At 35.3% G+C, this 25130-nt stretch overlaps 1 protein-coding gene and 2 long non-coding RNA genes across 4 annotated transcripts in view; 1 reads left to right on the top strand and 2 right to left on the bottom strand.

The window, feature by feature from the left end:
• The window catches only part of LOC145676002 (uncharacterized), a 358531-nt gene that overhangs the window by 42770 nt on the left and 290631 nt on the right, over positions 1-25130 (top strand). The gene's annotated exons all lie outside the window — the stretch shown is intronic.
• Positions 1-25130, bottom strand: part of LOC145676004 (uncharacterized) — a 128305-nt gene that overhangs the window by 43054 nt on the left and 60121 nt on the right. The gene's annotated exons all lie outside the window — the stretch shown is intronic.
• On the bottom strand, positions 16690-23563 carry LOC145676003 (uncharacterized). Its single transcript, XR_014129258.1, has 2 exons — positions 20969-23563; positions 16690-17701 (listed from the first exon to the last, which is right to left on the bottom strand). It is a non-coding gene; the product is annotated as an uncharacterized LOC145676003 (long non-coding RNA).

Here is a 25130-nt window from a genome sequence, read left to right as displayed (position 1 = left end):
TGTTTTGACCTAGAACCACTTTATACAGCGTGGCCCAAAGTAGGTATACAGTATCGTACTGATCAGCTCATTGCATTATTATTATTATTATTATTATTATTATTATTATTATTATTATTATTATTATTATTATTATTATTATTATTCCAGACCCAATTTTTGAAATGATGGGAATAATTCACTACAAATGCTTGTTGTGAACCAATGTTAAACAATAATATGGCTTGTTCTGATGTTTGTACGGTGAGAACTCTGAAAACAAGAAACTTCTGTTTACTGAAAGAATGAATAAATACGTATTACACATTTATATTGTTTTACTTTAATAATTAATACTTTTCTGACTGGAGTGTATGCTTATTTACGAAAATTAAAACAAGTTCTTATAGTTTCAATAACTTTGCGTTATCTCCATAAATTTTTAACGACTTACTTTATTTGTAATAAATAAGTATATACTCTCCTTACAAAAATATTAATTATTTAAGTAATAGTTCCACAGTTAATTTGCATGAAGTGACATGTTTTACTCTGTATTAAGACACGTATCCCACCTACGATCTAGGTTACCTATATCTACATTAAGTTTTGGTTTCTTTAGTCATGAGGAACGCGACTCTTTCTTTGTCGAAATATGAAACGATATTATTTTCTACGTTTCATCCTTTATCCTGAAAATTCTGGCTAATTCGAAATTGGAGATTCTTCCCCTATGGTATCTCTAGTATGCTGTTCGACTCTGACAGAAAATTTTATCTCTGTCGTATCTACGTAAGATTCATTACACTCGCACGAAATACTAGGCTACCATTTCTCCTCCTTAAATCATATAGTATTTTAATGTGTTTCATTTTGAACTGTTTCTTCTGTGAAATACCTGAGGGCTTTTGAAAAGGTCTCCCAAACATGCGCCCTTTTTAATAAGAGATGCGAATGTGAACATAAAAGTAGAATTTTTTTCTCTTTCCCAGAAGACATTGTATTGCAAATGTGCAAAATTTATTGTACCTCGTGTACATGTGAATGTGTAAAACAATTGAGACAAAACTTTTGTTCAGTAGTGAGTAGATATAAAACAAGTCGAAAGAACTGCTTTTTTCGGATAATAGACCTTTTTTTTTCACGGCTTGTCTGTCTGGGAAATTTTGGGTAAAATATTTCACGTTTGGCGCAGAAGTAACAGGACGTTTCGCCTTGACTTTTTTTTACTATAACACGAAATAAAACTTTCAGTTACTGTATTCTTTAAAAATAAATAAATAATCAAAGGAAATTGGTCATTCAATCGGACAGAAGAAGTGTAAATCTAGTTGCCATGAATTGTTCAATACAACTATCAAGTTAACGTTCAATATCATGTTTTACTAAAACGCTTAACAATGTTAGCAGTAACTGTTCCCAAAATGTAGTTTTCGTGGCAAAAATATTATCATTAAAATTAATGAACACACTAAAAGTTCTTTATAACGATACATATAGGCAGCATTTATTCAGACCGCTTAAATTCGAGAAAACTTTAAAAATTCTGTCCACGCATTTCTTACTTCAAAAATGTTGACACGATATGACAGTAAAGAAGAAAAGAATTCTGTGAATAATGATGTTAATGTTAAAATCATAATACCCAAAATTAACCTTCCCACATTTAATTTTGTATACTGAACTCTGAAGGTCAGCATAAAATTTCTCTCTAACAGAGGACTAGTAAGCAAGACAACAGTTTGCTATCTTTTTTCTTTTTCTTTTTTTCTCCGATTGCATTTAGGCAAACAGTAAAACACATAAAGATGTGTAACTTGCAAGAACTTGATAAGATGGTTAGGCAACATGACATTTAGATTAGGGTGATCGTATAGGGTGCACTTGCTGGAAACTGCTGATTTGCCAGTTCGAAAACCAACCAAGACAGCCAGTCCCGGTTTCAACATAGGAATCCCAATTACTAGATACAGCAAACGCACTTAATTGTAGAATCCACTAGAGAGAGAGATAAAAGTATTTCAATGAAAGTCGTATAAAAAAAATGTAGTTTCTTTCCCCAGAGAGCCGGCTTTTTCGCATCTGTAGTAGTTATTTCATACTTTGGTGAATACTATTTAATTCTTGAACAATTACTGCCTTTGCACATGTTCAAACAGTAGAATGTACAGCAAAAATATCTGATGAATTTGTTTTTCTTTTTTTCAGTAAGGATTTACTAAGTAATTGATAAATTCGAAAGAAGTCAACAGCATTCAAGAAAGTATTATTTTTATTACTGTATAAGTCAGACAAGTCCACTATTAGTCGATCCTATTTATAAGATGTACAATATGCTGAAATTCAGTCTTCAGAAAAGAAAACAAAAAAGTTCAGACTTTTTTCCCCAGAAAAAAATTACTTTTACATCCCACGTTTATGCCGGCTACGCTAAAGAAAACAATGATGATGAGACATAAATGCAACGGTGGAATGAAGAGAGAGAGAGAGGGAACAAGACAATCCCGAGAAAACCCACGCGCACAGTGTTTGTTCACCACAAAGTTCACTTAGCGCGAACTGAGACAGAACCAGAGGTAAACATTCTACCACTGAGTCACCGCAGCTCTTTTTTCCACAAAGAATCGGCACATTCACATCTCATTAACGTGAATGTTCGAAAAAACATCAGCTTTCTGATGGCTTTAGATGTTCTACAGAAGGAGCAGAATTTCAGAAAAATATTTCAAAATACTGCATGATTTAACGAGGTGCTTTCAACCACAACCACATACACTAGAAAAATTGACAAGATTAGCATTGGAACTTTACAACAAACTAACCAACAGCAGGACGGTCGACAAGAAACCGATTTCCATATCATTCTCCATAGGTATTTCTCAAATGTTATAGAAAATAGCTAACACTTTCGAAATTAATTTTTCAGTCAAAACTGGCTTTAGCTTCGAAAGTTTATTTTAATCATTATTATTATTATTATTATTATTAACATACAGAAAATATTTCAAGGATGCATTAGCTTATGCATGGATCTACAGTATTTCGTGTGACAGTTTCAACCTTATATACGTATACCAGGAGGTACACTTTCATCAGGGTCAAAGAACCCCCCTATTTTCGACTTATCAAACATTTGCAGGATACAACTTAGAGGAAATGGTTTTATATCCATGTTTCAACACCGAAAGGTATGATCTTAAGTCGCTTTTCGTCATGGCCATAGGAACCAAACTTAATTTAGATCGCGGCAACCTAAATCAGATAGGATAATGTAATTTACAGTATAAAAAAGAACACAATATAAAGCTATAATACTTATTCTTTCAGTCATTAATGTTTCTTGTTAACAGAGCTTCCGCCATAAAAGCACGTCATTCTTATCTAAGAAACCAAAACAAGATCACAGCAAGTATATTTAGTGGATTATTCGCATAATTTCGAAAGTTCGATCTGGCCACATTGCCATCGCTAAGAGTTACAGCATATCTGTAACAAACAACAAACAGTAAAAAAAAAAATAAATAAATAAATAAAAAGGTTTAATACAACAAATCTTAAGAACGCAACCTGTGCATAGTGAAAATCAATTACTTAATTTAAAAGTTCAACCACATAAGTTATACATATTTGGTCTAGGAATTAATTCGTGCGGTTGGTACGCACACATTGAAGCTGTAGTACAAACACAAAATACATAAATACCTTAAGAAAAATATTGTCCATCGCTAGCCACCACTTTCGCCCATCTGTCAGGCAATGTACGGATTCCGTGGCGAAAGAAGTCCTCATCCTTGGAAGCGATCCAGCCTGAGACCCATGTTTCGATATCTTCTGAAGAAGTAAACCGCTGTCCAATCAAATCGTTGTTCATGCAATCGAACAAGTAGTAGTACGTCTGGTGAATACGGCGGGTGGGGTAAAACTTCCCATCCGACATTTTCTAAATAGGTTTTGACCGGTTTTGCGACATGTGGGCGAGCGTTATCATGTTGAACAATAAGTTTATCATGTCTGTTCTCCCATTCTGGTCGTGTTCTGGCCAGAGCTTGCTTCAAACGCATTAATTGTCGTCGATAACGTTCTCCATTCATAGTTTCACCCGGTTTCAGCAGCTCATAGTACACCACACCTTTCATATCGGTGTCGTCCCACGTGCGACATTCCTACTTGCGACAGGAACTGTTAACTGTCCTATGAGCGACCGATTCGATCTGTTAACTGCTCTATGAGTCACCGATTCGTTCATACCAAGATAATAGAAGAAGATAAGGTTCCCTCTTCTTTAATTTCTTTCGCGCTAGTGTGATTTAGAACCAAACAAAATATACTATGAAAAATTTACGTTCCTAGAATCTCATTTCTTCCAGCCGTTTCACAATTATAATGAGCATTAATTGTAACAATTAACAATTAAAAAAAAACTTAATGAGATACCTACAGGAAAAACTTCAGTCCCTTCCCTTACTTTACATACCTTTACAAATAAACAACATGTGGACATAAACAATTTCTTAACAAACATCCTTAACAATTAATCAGATATAAAAATGAAACGAAATCTTTAAGATTGAGTCCCACGGTTATGCCGATTAGGCTAAAGGAGACGGTGATCATGAGAAATGAATGAAATGGTGGAATGAAGAAAGTGGAAGCAAACGGGAGAAACCCGAGCAAAAGCGTCATTTAGGAAGGGACAGGAGGGGGCAAATGCCCCCCATGAGTTTGAGGAATACATGTACTCCATGAAAGTCTTATGTCGCTGGTGTTGTTGTCCCCCCTAAGCGAAGTCTGAAATGACGCCCCTGAACCCGAGAAAACCCATGAGCATGGTGTTTGTTCACCACAAAGTGCACACGCCGGGAGCTGGAATCGAACCAGGGACCCCATGCACTATACGTTCTTCCTAATATTATACTTTTTAATTCATTTCTTTTCTATAAGTACACTAACTATATCAAGGGAAAAACTAACTAAATAATTAGGGTAGCTCCACCTCTGTCTATGATTCTAATGTAATTAAAAATTGCATGTTAAAACGATACGGAACATACGTTTAGCTTGGATATATTTGTGGCATAAGAAAGAAATCGAAAACAGGGTACTCACCACTTGAAGATATCAAAGAAATCTAAAAACACTTTATCCGAAGAAATTATTACACAAGTTCAAATCTCTCGCAGGACTCAACAGTTCACCCAGCTATAAGGGATTCTATCACATTGCTATACGACAAGCTTTTATCTATAAGTTAAAACAAGGGAGGAAGGCAAATTAAGCAATTAGTTTATGTTTTGGTAGCTTATAACAGGGAAGGAAGGTAATTTAAAGAGTTTGTTTACCTTTTGGATTGTTTAGAGTCAACTGCATTGTAATTGGTGGGCTTGGTTGGGAATAGCCAATCAGATAAAATTGATCTCAAAAGCTGTCTTTTATTGTTGAAATGTTTTACTCATTTTATTCGTAGAGTCTTAGGAAGTCTAAAAAGTAGATAATTGGCGAAACTGTTACAGGTTTAAGCTTTCCAAAATAAAATATATTGCTTTGCTTAGTGAGTAATTAGATTTGAATTTAATTAAATACAGAAAACAGAGCTTTTGAAGAAAGGGGATATTACAATTGGATTTTCAATAATTAATTACATAGGAACATACTTTTCATGGAAATATCCCTGTTGTCTCCTCGTTATTTGACATTCTTTATGTCAAATCTAACTCAAAATTAACGTAAGTTTTATTTGAACTCACAGTAAAGGGAAAATATATCTGACGAACAGTGTCACTGGCATGTAGATTTTTCATAGCAAAGTTGTTCGGACGCTAATAACGCCAGAGGCAAACATGTTTTACGAGAGGGAATCATATCATCTTCCACCATCTCAATGCAAATGAATCGGTCGCTCATAGGACAGATAACAGTTCCTGTCGCTAATAGGACTGTCGCTTCTGGGAGTAATTCTTCATATCCCACCATATGCACAGCATAACCTTTGCACAGTGAATATCTCGTTTTGGTTGTGATGGACCTGGTTCACCTGGTTTCACCCAGGCCTTTTTTCGTTTAGGGTTCTCGTAATGGATCCACTTCTCATCACCCGTAATAATTCGATGCAGAAACCCCTTTCTGCTCTGTCGTTGAAGCAGCAATTCGCAAATGGTTTTTCGTCTTTCAACGTCTCTGTCTTTCAATTCATGTGGAACAAATGTGACTTCTTTTGAATCATTCCCATGGCTTTCAAGCGTTTGGAGACTATTGTTTGATCAACGCCTAATGCTGCTGCAAGTTGTTCCTGCGTTTCACACGAATCCTGCTCGAGCAATGCTGTCAATTCTTCGTCTTGAAATTTTTTTTGGCTGTCCAGCTCGCTCTTGGTCTGCCAAGCCGAAATCGCCACTTCTAAACCGTGCAAACCACTTCTGACACGTTCGCTCAGCTAGAGCATGGTCACCATACACTTCCACCAAAATACGATGACTTTCAGTCGCACTTTTCTGCATGTTAAAGTAATGCAGCAGGACACCCCGCAAAAACACTTTATCAGGCACAAATTGCGCCATGTTCACTTAACTACAAACTGGTGTTGTTGACGCTTTAATCCACTGCCCTATACTACGAATGATACGCGATGACAGGGGTTTGCAACACATGTGTGGATACACGGAACTGTGGGACGCTCCGTTCGTTGCGCCATCTCTTGTCCACCCGTACGAATTAATTCCTAGACCAAATACTTACAATTTGTTCTTCTTTGTTCTTTGAGTAGTGTTCAGTGAAATATAAAGTTTGTAAGAGCCACAAAAAGTAAATTTAAGTAGCATTGCAACACCAAAATCAAAACTCACATTTTGTAATTCCTCATAAACATTAATTTCAACAATTCTTCCTTTCAAAAATAGCCAAGTGGGCTGTTAAAATTAGAGTGACAATCAGTTAAAAAAGGAACCGAAATTAAGTCTGCGAACTATACAGAAAAAAGTTAAAACCACCACTGGACCTCCAAAAGATAGGATTACATCTATCCAGAAAATGACCACTGCACCCATGGAAATATCCAATTAAATGGACAAACCTGGATACAAAGTAAGTTACATTTCGTATGAATATATCCTTTACCTTTAACAAGTAGGAGTAAAACTTACTGCAGCTGGTTTTCAATTTTTGAATGACTCTGATACATTCACCGTGTAAAAGCCATAAAAATTCATAAACATACTTGCGTTGTTGAATATCATCCAAATTTCATTGTTCTGCTTCACTCACAGATTCTCGATGGGTATTTAAGAAATTGGATAAAACTTATTTGATAATTTTTGAAAGAAATAATCGTCGAGATCAACGGTTTACGTTACATTCTACAATATGTAATTTAATTTTGGTGCTACTATTGTTGTTACTGAAATTCACTTCTTGCGGATGTTGTAAACACTAGATTTCACTATGTGCGTTTAAGTACTAGAGTACTACTCAAACATTATACGACAAAAAAATACATCATCGGGGTGAAAGAGAATATTAGAGACGGTAGAAATGAAGAACCCCTAACACCATACTTCAGGCTTATCAAATCATTTGCAGGATGTAGGACACAACATAGTAAACAGGATTTTATATCCATGTTTTAATAATGGTAAACCATATAATGGCATTGTCATAAAGTACCTTCTGTTTATTCACGTACTTCTAAGGTTACAAATAAATAAAAACTTTCCATTCTTTGGTATTACGAAATCTATGGGGTTGCATCTTCATGACTTGCGAAGATAAATTGTTTTTGGAAAGAAAAAAAAATTGCTTTCAATTACAACAATATGTCTAAGGAAGAGATAATTCAAACTGAATTATGATGAATAAGGAATCTGCTCCTGGTTACATCTTCCACTTGATAATTGCCGTGAAAAATGTGAAATTCTTAGGTATCCTTCAAAACAAACAAAAACAATATAAAAGTATCTTCTATTTATATATGTTTAGGAACAGTAGCTACATGGGAATCCGCTGTGAAAATTGCAACAATTTCTTGAACATACGAAAGCGAGATTTTATGAATTGGAGATTCAATTTTAATGCATTACAAAGGTAATCATATTGATTTTTCTTACCAATATTTCTCACATTTGGTACTTTAATTAATTTTAGAAATAAGTTGTTAAACGTTACAAATGCCGGTAAATTTTAAATTGTGATCTTGATTTCCTTCCTTATTATAGTACTTTGTTTCCAGTAAAAGGTGTTACTAGTAACTGCGTAATACATTACTTTTGACTTAAGTAATGTCTAATATGTATCACTTCCCAAGTGTATCACTCCAATTTCGATAAAATTTGGCAGGTAGATACTACACATAAAATAAATAAATACTTTTTTTTTAATTTTCTGTGGAAAAACGGTTTTAGGGAGGAAAAGCCCCCACCCAAAATTTTGCAAGTTGACGCCCGAAAGGCAAGAAGTGGACCGAAGTGAATGAAATTGTGCACAGCTATTCTACACGTAAAATGAAAGAATATGAAGTTCGCATTTTCTTCCAAAAAACTGTTCGGTGGAGTACGAACCCCTCCAAACATTTCATCATGAAATTTCACAAATGCTTATAACAATGTCAGAACTGCCTAAAGGACAAGAAAATTTGCAACTTAACTTTGTGTAGGGAAAATACGCAAAAATAAACTAATAGTCATGGCAAAAACAATAAAGCTCTTCGTGGGTGGTTTTAGCAATGTCCGAACACTCGTATCCTCTAACTAGTGATATTGTAAGTAAATGTGTATCCACCAACGTTGCCATAGGTTTGGTCTCTGTTATACTCTGATTTATGACTTACACATGTGGGTTTAAGAGGTCACTTTCCTCTCTTTTTTTCCCCTTGCCGTGGGTTTGGGATTCCACTTAGCTCTTTTCTTCATCTCGCCAACAAAAGGTACATGCTCTATTTTGTGTTAATGCTGGTAAAAAAAAAAAAAAGAAAGAAAAGAAAAAAAGAAAGAAAAGAAAAAGGAGAAAAATAAATAAAAGATTTTTAAGTACACGACCACATCAATATTTTAATATTTCAGAGTACACCATATTTTTATTGTCTGATCTATCTAAGCAGGAAATCATGTGTAATATTCACTATTTAATGCAAATGTCATAATTTACTCTTATAAGTATGTATTCAAATACAAAATATACACCACTTTAAACTATTAAGGAGAATGAATTCTGTTATTATTTATTCATTTTGCTTATTTCAACTTTCTTTCGATAAAATTAAGAATATTAATTAAATAAACTGTACTACCGTTCTGTTTAACCGAATCGCCAGTTTAACAGAATCCTTAAAAGAAATAGGCATTTACTCGTGCGCGACTTTTATTTAAAAAAAAAAAAAAAAAAAAAAGGAAAAATATTTGCTTTTAAATGAGTAAAACAAGAAACGGCTTTTTACAATCGATTTATTGTCCCAAGAGTACGTTTCAATCTCCTTCTTGAATTCGCATAGTTTGGAAGATTTAATTACAGTGAAACGATACTCAATTGTTATGTCATCAAAATGTATATGCTAAAGTGGAGGAATAGGGTTTAAAATGTATGTCAAGAATAGGATATTTCGCGACATGTTAGGGAGATGAAACAGTATATAAACTCATTATTAAAAATAAGTGAACACTTGCTCCAGCATTTTGTGAAATTCCGCTTTAAGAGGAAAATTTCTATGATTATTTTCTCAGTATGTAATAAAAGATACTGGCCACTCCACTAAATTTTCTCACTCCAATTTCTTAAAGTATATCATATTATGCTGAAATTATTGCTTAAACATGAAATACGAGCGACATTAAGGCCCATATTTATAAACACTCCTTAAACTGTTCCTTGACTTGACTTCAAGGCTTCCTCGGATAAGTGCTCCTTGAAGTTTAAGGGCTACTTGAAAAGAAGTCATATTTATGAACCTTCCTCGGCCGTTCCTTATCGAAGGTTGAGTTCAAGGTAGACTCAAGGGTAAACGTCATAGAAGTGATGAGGTCATAGCCAACAGCCAATAAGCACTCATACAATAAAAGAAGTACGAAATTCGCATTTTATAAATTATTCCTTTCAAACTACTATGATTGTTCAATGATTTGTTGCTTCCAACCTTCCATTCTTGTTTAATATTCTGTTGTATTATGTCAGTGCTTGCACTAGTAATCAATATGATACGCTCGAATGAACAAGCTAAAACTTATTAACAATATGTGCATCTACAATTGGAGTCTTTGGCAGTCCAATCTAATATTTAAATAACTTAAGCAGAAGCCTAGTAAAGCAAAGACTGCTACATATTTAATAAGATTTTTCCCGGCAAAAATAAACTACCACAAATTTTGCAGTTTTTGTAAATACCTCGAAGAGAAGTAACATGTCACTTTTTGAAATGAAATCTTTGAGTTTTACGTCCCACGATTATGCCGGTTAGGCTAAAGGAGACAGTGATGATGAGTAATGAATGAAATGGTGGAATAAAGAAAGTGGGAGGAAACGGGAGAACCCCGAGGAAACCCACGCACGCGGTGCTTGTCCACCACAAAGTTCATTGAAGGGGGCTGCGATCGAACCCGGGACCCCAAGCACCAGAGGTGAACGCTCTACCACTGAGCCACCGCGGACCCCGTCAATTTTTGATGTTGAAATCTGGTTTAGTTGTTCAGAGGTTCGTTCTCCGTGCTTTTCCATTCTAAGATTTTCGAAGACCATATTCAATGTGTTTTTTCGTGTTTTCAGTTGTATGTAATATGGTATTAGAACTATCAATTTTTTTGTGCTGGAGTACATAGTTAAACAGGAACTTCCCATGTTCTGTTAGGCTTACTAGATAGGACAAACTACACATAAAAATCGTCACGTATAAATAAGTTATATATCCGTGCTGCAAACAAATCATTATCAAAATATACATGGCGACTACAAGTTCCTTTACCTTTGAAAAAAAAATAACAAACCACTAAACCTACGTAAATAGCTACACGGATACAACTGAATGACGTGAACAACAATGCTGTCTAGAAGTTTTACTGAGATAGGAAACATTAAGTTAAAGGATCAGTCTCTCGACCGCCATTCTCATAACAAAGGATAATACGCCGCCAGGTTCTGTGAGACATTTTGAGGAGCATTGCAGGTGTAACTTGAGCAAAAGCTTCTTTCACAGTTTCTGTCAGCCCGGTAGTAGTATCGTAACGGTTTTGTGCAACGATGCCCTTTATGAACCCCCATAGCACATTATCATAGGGAGTGAGGCCTGAGTGCCTCTCATGCACTCAACAAATTGCGATAACACATACTTCAATACTCTAACTGGAAGTATCAGTCATCGTTCACACAATTTGAAACAATGGGAAACCTTACATTTGTATTTATAAAGTAGTAATGGAAAACTTAGATTAGCGTTTGTCAAGGGGTAACGGGACTTTCTGGCCACTCTGTACTACTAGACATATACTTTAATACCAAATACGATTTCCATAGAAAATGACGTCAATATAAACACACACAAAGAATTTAGGCAATATAAACAAATACTTATTATAATCCTGAAAATGTCATAAAAATGAACATGATCATCATCATCATCATCACAGATATTCTGCCATTATTGGCAGGTCACTTCCTGCAACTGAAAGCTTCCATGCTCCACGGTCTTCCGCTAATCTCTTCACCTTCACATACGATTTCTCTGTTTTGTTATCATCCATTAATTTTAATCTTATTCGCCCTCTCCCTCTCTTACCTGCCACCATACCCTCTAGCACATCCCTCATGATACAGTTCCTTCTTACCTAATGTCCCAGCCAGTTTCTCTTCCTCTTCTTAATAATATCTAAAATTGTTCTTTTCTCTTCTACCATTTCTAACACTCTTTCATTCGTTTTTCGTTCGATTCAACTAATTCTCTTCATTCTTCTCCACAACCATATCTCGAAAACTTCTAGTAGTTTTTCATCATTTTTGCATAAGTCTATATTTCTGCCCATACAGTATAATACTCCATACGAAGCAGCGTATGATTTTTTTCTCAACTCTTTATTCATGGTTCAAAATAGTATTTTCTTCCTCCTAAATGCTTCTTTCGTCATTCCTATCCTTACTTTTTTTTCTATGTTCACATTTCATATCATTATTAATAATACTACCTAGGTATCGAAAACTAATCACTTGTTCTATTTTCTTACCTCCTACTTCTATATTTGACACCAATCCCTTCGTTCCAGTCACCATGGCATCTGTCTTTCTAACATTTATTTTCATTCCATATTCTACACAGCCCTTCCTCAAGTTTTCTGACATCTTATTGTTTTCCTCTTAAGATTCTTTTACAAACGTCATATCATCTGCAAACCGTATACACCTAATCATTCTACCTTCTACTGAAATGCTAGACTCTCCATTTTGTAGTCTCTTTTCTACTATTCTTCTAGATAGATATTAAATAATGTAGGCGAGAAACAGCATCCCTATCGAACTCCCCTTCCAATTGGACTCTCCGCTGTCATTTTCTCCCGTATTCTAAAACTTACTTGTTGGTTCATATATAAGTTTATTATGAGTCTTCGATCTTTCTTTTCCAACCAACTTTCTTTAGAATTTCCAACAACAGTATTTCCAATTCACATGGTAAGAAACCTTTTCTAGATCAATAAATATCACATACAACTCTTTCCCTTTTTGTATAAATCTTTCACCGATCACCCTTAATAATCAAACTGCATCTCTTGTGCCTTTACCTCTCCTCAACATAATAATGCACATTAAACACAGTTCTTTTTTCTTTTGGTATAAATTTTCATATTGAATTGCGGCTGTACCTACTAACGCTATTAGTACATCTTCCTAATCTCTCAATATGTTTTTTTTTTTCTTTTTTTTTAATCTTGGACGGGAAAAACCATGAGGAACGAACTTCTGAAGAAAACATAAACTTGAGCACCATAATCGCCGTTGCTTGTTTCACGTGTGCAGGATCTTTCGGCCGAGTTCAAATTGACGTTCTACCTAAAAGCTACAGTATCTATTTCAGCATCTCTTGAGGCGGAACTTCCAGTGCAATCCTCTCTACCGAAATAATAATAATAACAATAATAAAAGGTTAACAAAAATATCAAAATTACCCTGACGAAGTGATAGCAAACATCTTACGCATGGTGCCTTCCAGTTTCCTAAGTTCAAGCAGCCAGAGATCTTGGCAGATCAAATGCCAAAGTAATAGCCATTATTATTTGAATATATAAAAGGCTAATTCTTTATAGGGTTTACAAATTCAATCAGTTATAATTCTTGATTTTAACCACATATAGAGTTGGTTTATATGTCATTATACAGACTGCAAAACACTTCAAGTTTAACTCACGTAGTGAGTAGTTGCGGAGGTGACCACACGCGGCGCCACCGGTCACTCGTTGAAAATGGAGACTTTCGCTGGTGAGCTAAGTGCGTGTTTTGGTTTGAAGGAACGAAGTCAGCAACGAGTGTACAGCGTAAGTTTCACATACAATACAGCAAAGAAACACCAAGCAGACCAACAGTGTACAAATGGCACCAGGCATTTGTTGAAACACGTTGTTCTGTGCGACACACACAGGCTCCAGGGCGCTCACCCGTGACTGACGATGTGGTGGAAACAGTTAGGGACAGTTTTGTCCACAGTCCTTGAAACTCTACACGATGTGCATTAAAAGAAACTGGTATCCCTCAGACCACTGTTTGGCTCGTATTGCGTAGACGTTTGTCCATGAAGTCATACAAGAAGACTGTACTTGGTTCAAGCACTGAGTGAAGCGGATAAACATACCCGACATGAATTCTGTGTTACCATGTTGGATCGTATTAGTGGTGATGAGTCATTCTTGAAAAATGTGATACTCAGTGATGAATCAACTTTTCACCTTTCCGGCCGAGTCAACACACACAATTGTCGTATTTGGGGCACGAAAAATCCACATGCGCACGTGGAGCTGGTTCGTGTTTGAGGGCCAAAGTGAACGTGTTTTGCGCTGTTTCCAGAGCAAAGGTGTATGGACCATTATTCTTTGCTGAGAGCACCATCACCGGCATCGCCTATCTTGATATGCTCTAGAACTTCGTTGTTCCACAGTTAGATGAAGATGACCACGATAGCCGCTTATGGTGGCAACAAGATGGCGCCCTGCCGCACTACCTGATAGACGTGAGAGAATTTCTTGATCAGCGTTTCCCAAATCAGTGGATAGGTTGTGGTGAATCAATTGCCTGGCCGCCACGGTCTACAGATTACACGCCACTTGACTTCTTTTTGTGGGGGTTTGTGAAAGATAAAATATACACCCCTCCCCTGCCTGATAATGTTAATGAACTGAAAAATCGCATCACAACAGCCATCGCGGACGTTACCCCCGAAATGCTGGTTACTGTTTAGCAGGAAATCGACTTTTGTTGCAATATGTCCAGGATGACCGCAGGTGCACACATTGAGCCATATTGGATTTGTCATTTAAAAAAAAAAACTTGAAATGTTTTGCAGTATAATGACATAAACTAAGTCTGTATGTGGTTCCAATACAGAATTATAACTGATTGAAGTTTTAAACTCTATAAAGTATCACCTTGTATAACAAGTAGTCCTGAGCGACAGACTGACTGATCAACGCCTAGGCCAAACCGCTTAACCTAGAAACAACCAATTTTGAGAGTGCATAGAAATGACAATGGAATGAAGTGTTTCAGTTTAACTTTCCACGATTATACCCTTTAGGCTAAGGGAGAGGGATAATTAAGGCAAATGAATGATGATAGAAGAATTGGTGGAATGAGAATATAGGAGGAAACGGGAGTACCGTGAGAAAACCCACTAAAACGATGTTTTTTGCCACAATCTTAATTGGTAGGGAGTCGAACCAGAAACCACACGCACCAGAGGTAAGCGAGTATTCTATACCTGAGCCACCGTGCCCCGTGTATAGACATGTGACATAAGGTACCGATAAGGAAAAAATTTTGAAAATTCGATGAAAAGAGGGAGAAATAGAGTAAAGAAATGACACTAAAACATCTTGCAATACCTGAAGGTTAGAGACATAAAATTTGCTATGTGAACTTCTCATCTAAAATAATTAGACACGTGTTTCAGATTTGTTTGATATTTTATCTAGAAGGGAAAATAAAGTGCTGAGAACGAAAAAGATTTAGGAATTACAATTTTTGTAATAAGATCCCCATATCAAGAAATCTCTGAAGTTTAGTGACATGAAATTTGTCATACGAACTTTTCATTGAAAATAATTACTCACATGTTTAAGCGTTTTTTTGATACTTGACCTAGAAGGGAAGGAAATGGTTGAGAAGGAAAAAGGACGAGAATTACAATTATTTCAACGACTTATTCCATAAATAATGTCGTCTTTTCGATGACTGCTATAATAACGCCATCTGACGACTAGTGAAGTAGATGGCACGTGAAATGACGGCAAGCACCCAGAAGAAGAACGATTTGTTGCTTGTGTTTGATTATGGCAGCGTCGGAGGACCGGATCACATACGGCATATTATGTTGAATGAATTACACTAGGGATATCAGTCAGCGTAGCGACACGAAACATCAATTTCGTATATAGTTAGGATAGTTTGGATGTGCGGAAGTACCACATTAGTCTGAGGATACTAGCCTCATCGATGAGCAACGAGAAGGGACATCTGTGCAGCTGAGCAAAAACCCCTGCGAACAGCAGTGAAGACAAATTCAATGTAAACTGTTGTAGAACTGGGCAGGGAAATCCATGTCACCGTTTTCGACCGTTCATCGCTATCTGCAGGACCTTAAGTACGTGTGAAAACTCGATAAATGAGTATCCCATGCACTAACTCCTCAACAGAAGCAGCAGTTACTAACATCTACAGTTCCCTTTTTAACTGTCAAAGACATGAGCCATTTCTGGACAGAATTGTGACAGAGAATAAAAAGTTAGGCCTCTACCTTAACATTACACGCAAACGTCAGTGAGTACCTAAAGAAGGGATGGCCACAGGAACTGGGCCAAAACAGGACCTCCTTCCCTGCCACGAGATTAGCGGGGACGTCTACTGTATTCCTCTGAAGTGTTAGCTATGGCATATGAAAATAAAGATTTCATCAGTAACATATGGTTCAGTGATGAAGAGCCATGTGTACTTTGATCGCCACATCAATCGACAATTGATTATTGACCCTGTCTTGCATGATTTGTGCGGCTTTTACCGCACGAAAAATCTGTCGTTATAACAACAATGGATGCAGCAAGATGAAGCTATTGTCCACACTGCAAGTGAGTCACTTACCCTTCTGCTCACAAGAGTTTGGACATCGCTTGAATTCCTGTGGAACGGATTTTCCATATCCTTCCCACTCCCCTGTTTTCATGACACCAAATGCCTACAGACGGGTATGCTGAAGGAAGCAATTTTTTCGAACAGATAACTTCCTACCACTATACAGGAGTTAAGAGAAAAGAGTCGGTTATTTGCTTTGCCATTCCACCAAACCGTGTTCACTAACATGTTCATCGATCTACAGGACCGCTATGAAGAATATGTGCGACATAATGTTCAACATTTTGAACACATGATCTACAAGAATGCTTCCTTGTAAATTTACAATATGTGTTGAATAACATTTAGTTGACATCCATTTGCCAACCTTTCTTATGTTTCATTATGTTGTACAAAAAAATAAATAAATGTCAACGATGTGATTTCAGTACTGTTTGTTTTGCCGCATACAGTAGAAAAAGATGTTAAAGCTTATGATGTTTGGTTACAATGAAGCATACTTTGCATTTTTTTTTAAGAATAGATTTTACAATTGATTGCAGTGAAAACAATATTGAAAAGGTATTGAACATAAATATTACCGTCCTATGAAAACGTCTGACAATCATTACAAAAAAAAAAAAAAAAAAAAAAAAAAAAAAAAGATATGGGCGCCGAGTAACCAAGCCTGGACATTGTGAGTAGCAATCGTTTGTACGACAATGTTTGTTCTGCATGAAGTTATAAAAAATAAAATTTCGAACAACAAAGTTACAAATATACTGAGAGAAGTTTATTTATTGTGGTAAATTTCTTAAGAATATACTAATCAACAACCGATATTAAAACTTCACATTGTTTGTTAGAATATTTGGCGCTGCAATATCACAGATATTTGCGCTATGCTTACTTTCAAAATAGTTATCATAGTATGAATACACAGTGATAAAGATGGAATAAGGACAACAATCAAATTAGCAATACAGAATTATCAGTCATTAGAAGAATCATTGTCACGAGGTGGATCCGGTGACAGAGAACGTTCCTAGTTTTCACATAATACGCACGCATAAGCATCAACATAAAAGCCTTTGTATGACACACACACGTGGACGCTCCTCTGTTCCAAACGTTTTGGTCTCTGTGCAAGAACAGCTAACCATTTCCAATATTTCTTCACTTGTACAGGTGCTAAAGGTGCATTTCTTGATTCTAAATGTTTCACTGCTTTTCCTGTGAGGATTTCTTTTAGGAATATAGCTACAGTCAATATATCCTACAACTCTAGGAAAACTAACCATTTGATGAAATTGAACTTGAACTGTCCTCAAACAATCAGGAATGGGGAATTAATCAGGTATATCAGGCGACGAGCAAAGACTGATGATAATTTCCTCACAAGTTGACAAATTTTTGAGTGGCTCATGAAATGGTTATCTTCAATGTGTATCTGTAAAACAAGCACAGAAATACGTTACATAAAAAAATCAGGAATATTCTTTTTGGATTTTTTTTTCTTTGCTAATTTAGTAACTTTAAAATTTATTCAGATGTTTAAACTGATAATTATTCAGATACACCTTTTCCGTATGAAACAACGCTACGGTACCTACAATCAGGGATGAATTCAGGGGGTAGCCCGGGGGGAATCTCCCCCCCGAAGAAAATTCTGTCCCCCCGGGGAAACTCCCAGAATTTCAGTCACAAAATGTAGAAATTACTTCACCCAATTATTTGCTTTTCTTTCCGTTCACGTGCAGACGAAATCCGATCTCTCAATATACATTTAAATGACGCAGACCCAGTCTATATAAATATTAAACATGTAACATCTAAGATAGAATACCAAATAGCCAATAAAACCTTTATTTCTTAACGCTATGACCGAGTTTGGCAGACGTGAAATTGTCAACTGTTGAAGAAAGGTTTGTATTCTAGTAGCTACTATACTCTCGTCCCATATTATATATTAGTAGGTAGCACTAGCACAGATTGAGATAGGAAAGGAAAGATAGGGAAGATCTTTCGATCATCCCATATGATCTCTGATGTCCGCAGACTTCAGTTCTTGAAAATGTACAATTCTTGCATTATTTGAAATAGAGCGCCTAAATCCCATTTTTTGCATCGGAAGTAAAAGACGTAAATGTGTTTTACGATTACTAAAGTAAATACACCTTTCTTTAATAAAAAATAAGTCAGTTAAAGGGTGAGATTCAGAGGGCGTCATTTAGAGAGATCAGGGAGGAACAGTTATCCCTCCTGGGTCAGAGATTTATATAGAACTTATCAATATAATAGTAGTATATAAGTGAAAGATTACTATTGAAGGTGATGGAGATCCTGCTCAGTGCCCTGCCATGAGGGAGGGGCAACCGGGGCGACGGCCCCGGGGGCCGAAGTAAGGGGCGCAAAATTCAGGAAGGAAAAAGAAAAGAAAAGAAGGGAAGAAAAAAGAGAGGAATGAAACACATGTGCATATGTGGGCATGTGCTCATATATAAAATGAAAGGAAATAAGTAATAAAAAGTGCTCAAAATCAAGGAAAAGCAGGGTTTACTTTGTAACATTTTCTCACCTTTCGCAGGTGGTCTGTCGACCTCACTCATATGTACGGGGGTTCCGTCGTATACGCTCGCCCCAAGCGCTGATTTTCCACGATACGGCACTAATCCTACTGAAGATTTCGTAAACTAAACTATTGATGTGTATGCAGTGAAGAAATCAAGGCTAATATGTTTGATTTAGAATCAGAAGTGTGAGAAAGAATTTTTTGATTTAGAATCAGAAGTTTTTAAAAAGATTTAAATTAACTCAAAAAATATTTGAGTTAATTTGAATCTTTTTAAAAACTTCTACTTTAGTAACAAACAGTAACTACTGAATATAGGAAATAATAAAAATAGCTACTGTAAATAGCAGTTAAAGTTTAGTCTAAAATATTTTTGCCAGTCTTTATTTAATGTTTTAGATAAAATTAAGCGATTTTTTTTAAAAAATATAATCTCACATTGAATATTTATTAGCAATTAGTCTCAATATTAGGTAAGACGTGCATGTGAATGGAATTGTTAAGTATGCTGTTTTATTGCAAAAATACAGAAAAAACAACCCTCCCCCCCGAGAAGTTCACATTCCCCCCCCCCCCCCCCGGGCGAAAATGTCTAAATTCAACACTGCCTACAATTATGACAAGTCACATTTGTGTTTACTTTTGATTGTAGGAATGAGTAGATGAAAAATGGTAAAAATTTAGCTATTTTTTAATAAAATCCCTTTTGGAGCAGCCTCACTGTTGTTAAGTTTAACAACTCTAATTTACAGTTTGCTTTGTTTATTATCTGTAAAATAAATTAAATTAATCAGAAAATGAAAATTATAACTAAGTTTCTTAGATTATGTTATTTTGCATCAAATGCTGTAGCTAAGACTCACCTACATAATTTTATCAATTATCAATTATGAAGATGCAATGGGAGAGTAGGAAGAAATACCTACGTGTATATTCTTTTCTTTAACAACTTGTGTAGTTCTTTATCTTGTTGAAAATCATGGAACCATGAATAAATTGATTTATTCTGTTGTTATTTTTATTCTGAGCTATTTTCTAAAAGTATGATATAAATTAATTACGGAAGTAATGTTCATATTAACAAAGAGTATTGCGAATTATGCGGTTGATTCATCAGAGATAAACTTTGATATCTAGCACTGAACCGTGATTTCCAGCTGCAAAACTTTCAAGAAAATAAAAGAGCAATTATGGAAAAGATAAGGGGTATGTTTAGTACAAGGGGTCCAGAAGCAAGTAAAAAACACAAAATTTACAGGAGAAATGAGTGATGCAAGTACTTAGACGTAACATAACGTAACCAAATCTAACCTAACTTAACATAAACTAACGTAAGCTAACCTGAACTAACCTAAACTAATGTAATATAGGTGGAAATAAGCGAAATCTATCATGTTTTTAGAAAATTATGCGAGACTCCTACACTAATATAACATAAACTAAACTAACCTAACATAACCTAAACTAGCCTAACCGAACTTAAACTAACCAACCCTACCCTAAACTAACCGAATGTGAACAGAAATTACCTAAATTGTAACATTTTTTAGAAAAATGAAAATGAAATGAAATCTTTGAGTTTTACGTCCCACGCTTATGCCGGTTAGGCTAAAGGAGACGGTGATGATGAGAAATGAGTGAAGTGGTGGAATGAAGAAAGTGGGAGGAAACGGGAAAACATTTTTTTAGAGAAAAGAGCTGGACCCCTTCTGCTAAACATAGGCCAAAGATTAAAATGTGGATTATTAGGAAAGATAAGACAAAGATAACAACATAAACCTTTTTTTTTTTTTTTTTGTATAATTCGCCATTAAAATATAACCACATAATCGCTGGTACCTACTGTTTATGTGACAAATAAAATTTTGCTGTGAAATGTTCAACATCATTAAATAATCGAAATTGCATCGTGTGTTTGGTGATGTAACATTTTATTGGGGATTACAAAGTTTTATATTTTCTATTATAGGAAATGTAACCCAGTATATAATAGTATGGTCTGAAAATAATAAAAGACAAACTGATTTTACTACTGGTAATATTGAGCAATAAACTATTAAACTAGTTTTTGAAGAAAACAGTAGAAATGGCAAACTACATTTTTTAAATTCATATGTTATGTGCTTCAGAGAAAATACCACCTACCTGATAGTTCCCATTTACATAGAATCTTAAAACCGTGAATACTTTCAGAATTGCTGGTAGTGAACGTTCCCGCAAAATAATATTTTCTAAATCGTCACCCAGTAATGGAGAAATTTTTCTCTGAAATATTACTTTCGAAAACCTGGAACGAGAAAAGAATACAGTTTAAAACAAAACCTGAAACGGGAAATGAATACTTTGAAACTAAAACCAAAATCGACACACTTTGTGATAATAAACCTATGATCAACAGAAATAAAACCTAACCTAAACATTTCCAGTTAATACCTGAAAATCAAATGAGCGTGTTAGCGGACTTTAAAGTTGGAAGACAAGCCATGACCAGTTTGCAACAGGAAAGTAAGTGTGGTGTTAGTAGTTAGGTTAGGTTACTGTAGTTCTATTTCATACTTCAAACTGAAATTCTACTTCTGCGTAGAAGTCATGCTACAGAAATGACCAGGGCGAATATATGAACAATGGAAGCGAGACCGGTTTTTGAGTACATGAACCTTTGTACAATACACATAGGCAGGAGAGATGTTACAGAAATAACCAGCCGCGGAAATATGGACAACCGAATAGGCCTTTATGTCCGCCCCTCATAATTTCCGTAACATTACTCCTACACAGGTGTATTCTGTGAAGGTCCCTGTATCTCTGCTGAAAATTTCATGAAAACCGAGGAATATTACAATGGTAAATGACACTCAAGACGAGCAGCGTATATGTGACGTACAAGAGTATGGAGCAAACCAAAGCTTCAAAAACTACCAACCGTCACTGACGCGCCTGCTCCCTTCGGACGTAGCCCCGTGCTACAGAGCGGGGCCATTAGTTACGCCCTGCCCTGACTCGTTTAGATAGCATTCGTGCTTTTTAAAGGCTATCTAGCACAAATTGATTTTTGATTTTTGAACTGTCGTCCTTACGGCATGTCTGCACAAGGTATGTCATATAATGTTTAAGTCCCCCTAAAGTTAATCTACACATATGAATGCAATTCCCTCCATAAGAAACAATTTACAAGATCCATTTCCTGTCCAAAAGAAGTCATAATTAATGAATTCAAACATGTATACTTAATCTGGAATAATACCAAATTGTGAAAATTTTACATTGTGTACAATTAATGCCTACCTAACCTAATCTTGTGTCTACTTCGGTAGCAAATCGTAAACATTTTATGTAATTAGTGTCTGCTTCCCTTCTGTAACACAATTGCATTATACTTTTTGGCTAAAGACAACAAAACACTACATTCTTAATCTAATGATACGAACGCGCCGATAGGGTGAGATACAAGTTGAGCACGTAAATAATTTCCTTCTGCCAATTTAATTTTACACAAACACAAACCAGTATCAAGTATAAGATTTGTTTACACAAGTAATGAATTTTGGTAATAGGCAATATATAAGGTCCTACTTCCCTTTCTCTTCATGTTCCTTGGTTCCTGAGTTGCATGATTTTCTGTCTTAACCTTGTGCAGCACCCATGCGTATGGTTCTTATGTTATTGTATCTTGCACTAGATGTATTACAAGGATCTACTGTGAAAATTAATAAATTAAGTTATCCCAACCTAAACCATCCTAACCTATTTTGTTATTGCAGTTAATTTTTAAAATAATATGTAGGTATTGTGTTAAGAAGTTTGCTGTAAACTTGAAACTATAAATTATATTTGGAATTTTTTTATACATGGCTAAATGAAAATTATGATTAGGGCAATTTAAACATGGAATACAACGCCATGAAGTGAATGTCTCTTGGTTCAAAAAATGTGACGAAATAGTTAAAACGAAAGGTCCGAAGAGAGAAGTTCCCAACGAGAATAGGATCTACGATCCATAGAGAATACAACTGTAAAAACTGCCAGAAAAGTAAAGGAAAATGAGTGGAACTACTCATACTTTGTGTGTAGAATGAATATTTGTTATTTTTGCCACTATGTTACTGTTATTAAAATTAGCATAAAAGTTAAAATCAAGATGCATAGTTGACTTACCTGTATCTCCCAAGGAATTGATTATCGTCATACAGCTCAAGTGGATTTTCCATGTGCCTCGTATGTCTTGACGCATCATTAGTCATCGCAAAGTAATATTTTTTTAATATTTGTTCTTCCGCATACATGACACATTCAACAAAATCATTTACTTCCATGCCAGAAAACGAATCTCTATACTGTTAAAGAACTCAAGGAAGTCTCAAGGTTGGTTGATAGCTACCTTGAGTCAAGGAGAGATTTTCCTTAAGGCTTCCTTGAACTCAAGGGTTCCTTGACATCAAGGAAGGATTATAAATACCGATTTCAGTCAAGGAAGGCTTCTCAAGGAATCCTTGAGTTAAGGTAGCCTTAAGGAGGGTTTTTAAATATAGGCCTAAGTTTTGAGGAAATTTCATTCGAGGAAAATTGCCTACATGAACTTTTTTATAAGAAGTGACAAATGGCACTCTCGTATATCAGGGTTATTAACTGAATATTTATTTGTGAAGTGTCAACAAAATGATTTACGTAACATTACAGAATTATTAATGATATCTAAACAAAATCGATTGAGTTGCCTTTGAGAATATCACCCAATAATGAACTCACTCCTATTAAGAATCTACCCCTTGTGGATTTATTCGGGAGAAATTTCTTAACCCTATTATAGGATTATTAATCAAATTATTATATATCGCTCGCCTGTTTCGTATTTGAAAAAAATCGTCCGAAAAAGATCACTCCCTTGCCGATTTTTCAGGACAAATGAGTTATCCCATATTATCAGATTGTTATGAATCATGTATTTATGAAACATGAAAAAATCGTTAGAGGCGTTTCCGAGAAAATCACAAATTTTGATTTTCATGTTCAGTAAACTACTCGTAGTTTTGGCAGTAGTAAGAAAATTCGAAAAAAGTCGCTAGAGAATCTTATAAAAACCTTACATTTAAAATTACGTTTCGATACGTTGAACCTTAGTTATGTCTTCTAGGCGACCAACCATATTTTCATTGGGACGAACAGACGTCCAGAACTCTGTTTTGAGGTATGTAGAGGCGATCCAACTTACAAATTCTTTTAAATCTTGATTTTCCCATTATTGCTATACTTTCTTATCTTCTATCGTTGCTCGAAAATAAAAATAAAATTTTGGAAAGAAGACAATCGAGACTGTCTTGTCTCATCATCACTAGAAAACTGCTGAACCATTTGAAAAGAATTTTGAAACAGCAGTTGGCTCGAGCTGGATTTTTCATATCCCTTTCATTATAATAAGTATCCTAAGAGGTATTTTTCTCCACACTCAAACTCATCTGTTATTTATCCCATCATCATGAGAAAAACTGATAGACTCTTTCAAATGGATTTTGCAATCTAGATAGCACTTGACTCGAGTCGGTTTCTTTCGTGTTACTTTCATTAAAGGCATATCCTAGGGAAAAAGGGTTCAAAAATAGAATATACCAAATGCTGCTACAACCTTTAAAATCAAGTTTTGAAAATAGCACTGGGTCACCTAAGCTTTTATAATTTAATTTCGATTCAAATACCTGTTCTAAATGTAAAAAGATTGTTCAAACATTCTACATAAATCTACTCTTCCCGTGAACACTGGTTCTTCAGCCACTTAATAAATAATTTTATGATTAGCGTAAAATAAAAATAATAATTTACAAATGTTACAGATCACCATGGACTATCAAGGACAAGTTGTGTGATGTGTGCTCAGCACATTGCTTTAAGCCTAGTATTGTTGTTTCTTAACTCAAGTTAATTTTCAATTTTCTAAAGATGTAAGTTAAAAACTGTGGAAACTATGTCCACTTGATCGGAAATCAATCCGAAACAAAGCATATTAAAAATAACTATAATAGTAAAAGTACATTTCCTGGTATTAAAAATCACATCACAACCGGAAGTTCAAAGAACTATGCAACGAGAAATCTTGACTGAAAATTCTCCACGATTTTCACTTTCCCATTGAACGAATAGTGACACCGTATCTTTTACTTATTCCTTGTCAGAATCCATTCCAAAATTTTCTCATTTCTCAATGTTAATGTCAAAATGCATTCCAACTATATCTACAACTTCATTAAATAAACACCTCGTAGCATTAATAATAATAATAATAATAATAATAATAATAATAATAATAATAATAATA

Source organism: Thermobia domestica, chromosome 18, assembly GCF_964235325.1.
Source record: "Thermobia domestica chromosome 18, izTheDome1.hap1.1, whole genome shotgun sequence".
In the NCBI taxonomy this organism is placed as follows: domain Eukaryota; kingdom Metazoa; phylum Arthropoda; class Insecta; order Zygentoma; family Lepismatidae; genus Thermobia; species Thermobia domestica.
This window is presented reverse-complemented; position numbering and strand designations above follow the sequence as displayed.